At 38.1% G+C, this 4,159-nt stretch overlaps 1 protein-coding gene across 7 annotated transcripts in view; it reads right to left on the bottom strand.

Moving 5' to 3' along the window:
• lrp8 (low density lipoprotein receptor-related protein 8, apolipoprotein e receptor) overlaps positions 1-4,159 on the bottom strand; it is a 168,537-nt gene that overhangs the window by 81,137 nt on the left and 83,241 nt on the right. The gene's annotated exons all lie outside the window — the stretch shown is intronic.

Here is a 4,159-nt window from a genome sequence, read left to right as displayed (position 1 = left end):
ACTGATAACAATGTCAGCTCAAACCGCCTCCAGGATTTCATGAATGTGGATTCTGTAGGGAAATCACTAGATTATGACTTTTTCTTTTACTTTAAAAACTCCCGAATTTTATTAACTCAGAAGAGTTTCAGCCAGATTTCACTCAGGCTCAAACCTGTTCTCCTCTGTCTGTGTGTTTGTGTGTGTGTGTGTATGTGTGTGTGTGTGTGTGTGCGCGCGCCTGTGTGTGCGTGCGTGTGTGGAGAGAGAGTGTGAGAGTGTGCGTGTGTGGAGAGAGAGTGTGAGAGTGTGCGTGTGTGGTTTCAGAGGCGTCATCGGAGGTCCATAGTTAATCAGCAGGCGACCTGGAGTCTCGAGGATCAGCTCATCGATTCCCTCCTGGGGCAATCAATTCTATCAAAGGCATTACTTAAACTGAACTCAGATCAGAAAGTGGGAGACAAACTGCCCAGAAGAAATCACAAGGACAAAGTAAAGAATGTGACACAAGGCGGTAGAAGGCTGTAAGAAAGGGGGGTATATTCAGTCTATACTTTAGGACAAAGTCAAGTGTTCTGAGTGAGAGACAGAAAAAAAGGAAGATCTTAGTGAAGGAAGATCTTGTTTCTATAGACTGTATCACTCAATTAATGGTAGATCTTTTCGAGATTTTTTTAATTGTCATATTAAATGCTTTTCTCCAAGACTATCTTCAAAACAGTACGTGAAGTAGATTCATGTATGAAATAGAGTAGGGTGATATGACCAAAAATATTTATCACGATATACATTTGAAAATTTGCGATAACGATATAACTGACGATATAATTGACACTAGACAAAATGCTTTACAACTCCACAACTTTATTGGTGCAAAAAAACCCAAAACAGCTGCTTGTTTAAATGAAAATACGTTGATGTTTTTATGTGCATTAAAGTTATATAAAAATTTAACAGTGCAAATGCAAATTCCTTGCTGACAGTTTAACCAAAAAGCATTTCCAGTGGGAATTGGCCGACATATCCTCAGCATAACCATGTATAATATCCACAAAACTTAAAAAGAGGTTATACACACACAATACGGTAATATTATGTTGAAGCACAGTACGTATCCCTCCGCGAGGCTCTTGCCTACAACAGCCGTGATGCTCCAACAATCCATCAAGCGGTGCGGCTTTGTAGCTTAACAAAGTCGTACTAAAACATTTGACAGATTTTCCAGCGCCGTGTACCACATAAAATCGTTTCCAGGTCAGTAAACGCAACCAGAATTCATACATAAGGCCCGCGGGATTATAAGGGGCACTGGCGATTTTCAGAAAAATCAAAGGATTGATTTTAAGTGTGCCGTATTTTCCAAAAAACACAGTAATAACGACGGCCTGCTAGCATGCGCTACCAAAAATAGTGCTTTGTTGTGTATCTGACGGAAGAAAGCTAAACCAGTTCCACACCACTGAAGTTGCAGCATTTTTACAAACCAATTCTGGTTCATCCGTTTTATTTAATGATCTGCTTTCGCCGCCATGCGTATGAAAACAAAGGCACTGCGCACGCGCGTTTTACCCATATTCTATCGCGATATTTCCTTTTTCTATCGTTGCCCAACATTAAACCGGTATTACCGTGAACGGTATGATATGGCCCAGCCCTAGTATGAAATATGGTTGCTTGTGTAGTCAAGCACTAAAAGAAAACTAGATTAGTCAGAAACACACATTAACGTTTCCAGAAAAATGTTAATACTATTCTGATGTTTGCAAGAAAGCGTATACAGCAAACTTAGACGTTCTATTACTTGCACATAAACTCATCTGGACACAGCCATGAGGATCAATGGCTGGGAAAGTTACAGAAGCTCTGACAGTGTCTGACCTTGATTGGATGTAATGAGACTTAACCACAAGTCCACTAATCTGATGAAATGACCTACAGAGTCACCTCGTGATGAATACTAAATAAGAGCATCGACGCTAGTTTTATTCACATGCTTATGCCAGTGCGTGCACTTGGATCACTCATAGGCACGTGCATGAATGCACGCACCCACACACATGTCCTTGGCCTATCCCAATCATACTTATTGCTTTAAGGATCTTCAAAGAGTCCTTTGATCACCTCTTTGAAAATCATCTTTAAAAAAAAAAAAAAAACTGCAAATAGGTGTTAGCCTTTTTGAAAAAGAAGGAAGTGGGAAGTCAAGGCACCACTAGCTAAGATGAATTTCTGTAAAATGCCAGTGATCGCTACTAATAAACAGATAATTCATCTACGTCAAAACTGAAAGCCATCATGCTTTCATGTTGACTACACCCCTTATGCTCTTTTCTTCCAAAACTATCTTAGAGCACGCTTACTATAATCATTTGATACAAATATTTCTCAAGTTTATTTTTCCCCCCACAGATTTATTGAAAGTTACTGACAACTCCAAGACTCAATCTTTGAGGACTCCTGGTCTGTGTTATAAACAACAAATTTCCCACACGTGGGACTAATAAAGGTTATCTTATCTTAAACAGCTTGAACATGTAGTTAACAAACAAGAAAAAGAAAAGTATTCATAAAGTTTAAAGCTATATATAGTAAAAGCCTCTTATATCAAAGAAGTACTTTAACGTCTACCAATTTTACCACAGGCCATTAGCCTCCCATCCAAAAACAAAAAGTAAAGTCTTTAAACACTTGAGCTTCAGTGAGCTTCTGTTTCCACCACACTAACACATACACTATGTAAAGTACTGTGGCTTGTTGGAGGTTGCTGAAGTAACTCTCTTTTTAGGTGTGAAATTGAAGCACACTGTGTTGTTCTCAGACATGCCCGGATTAGTGTTGTTGTTCCGGACAATATGATTTGGCACAAGCATTCCCACTACTATCTTGACGACATCTAGCTTTAGATATACTGAGCCCAGCCCCAGTACTCATGAAGCTCCCTAAGTTTTGGAATCAATGTTTTCAGACATTTACTCTCAGGATTTTTCCTACCATGCTTTTCCCTTCTAGTCAAATTTCCATTGATATGTTTCAATACAGCACTTTATGAACAACCAGCCTTTCTGGAATTAACTTCTATGGTTTACCCCACACGTCATTTGAACAAGTTTCAAGTTAACGGTCTTGTCCATGATTGAGGTCACATGTACTGAATTAAACTGAGTGATACTCTGTATTTACGTTGTATGAATAGCTGTTTATGCAAACCCAAATTAGATCATTTGAGACACTTGATTACTGATTTTCAGGAATCTGTTATTTTGGCTATATTGATGAATATGATGAATGGAGAACTGATGATAGTTTACATTTTTTAATTCAAAGAAACTTATTACTTTTTTAAAAATTGACAATATTCAAACTTTTGAGATGTACTAATTTGTGCAGAGGAACATTTCTCATTATGTTTATTATTATGTGTATTATAAGCATGTTTTGCAACATTATGGCATCACTAATTTGAAGTGAGAAACAAAAATGTTGACATGGACAGCTTATGGTTAACAGTTAAAAAACCTTTGAAATAATATAACATGTATTAAGGAGAGAAGTACAGAATAATGTATTTCATTGTTTATGAGCTGCTGCATTTCCAGAACGGACTCAAATTCAACTGTAGTCATTTTAATAATTACAGGAACACTAATAAAACCTTACATTACATTTGTCTGTGTAAAATATAACTACATTAGCTGCAATGCACCGTAACTATCAAACAGCTTTACAGTTTCCATTAGGGTTAAAGTGATAATATGTGAACTTGGACAAGATGGGGAAAAAAAGTTTCTAAAATGCACTGCGTGACTGAATATGTAATTTAGAGAAATTTTCTCTCGTGTCATGAGCTACTTAATGAGAACGAGATGAATTTAGGGCTCAGTAATTATTTCTAATTCTCCCTTTGAGGATGCTCAGCAGACATCTTGTCCACTCTTCTGCCATCGAGGGCCTTGATCAAACCTTGTACAAAGGTTCTGAGTCTGCTGCTCAAGCAGACAACAAAAAAGCCACTAAAAGCTATTTTCTGAGGCAATGTGCGAGAAACAGAAGGTTAGCACGGCGGCGCGCAGCAAAATATGACACACTGAAAATGAGTGACCTTGGGAGTATTTTATGCTCAGGGAAGTGTGTGTGTGTGTGTGTGTGTGTGTGTGTGTGTGTGTGTGTGTGTGTGTGTGTG

The sequence above is a fragment of the Pundamilia nyererei genome, unplaced genomic scaffold (genome assembly GCF_000239375.1).
Source record: "Pundamilia nyererei isolate P.nyererei 1_Seehausen unplaced genomic scaffold, PunNye1.0 scaffold00072, whole genome shotgun sequence".
Lineage (NCBI taxonomy): Eukaryota > Metazoa > Chordata > Actinopteri > Cichliformes > Cichlidae > Pundamilia > Pundamilia nyererei.
Note: the sequence above shows the minus strand (reverse complement) of the source record. Positions and strands in the feature narration are given on the sequence as shown.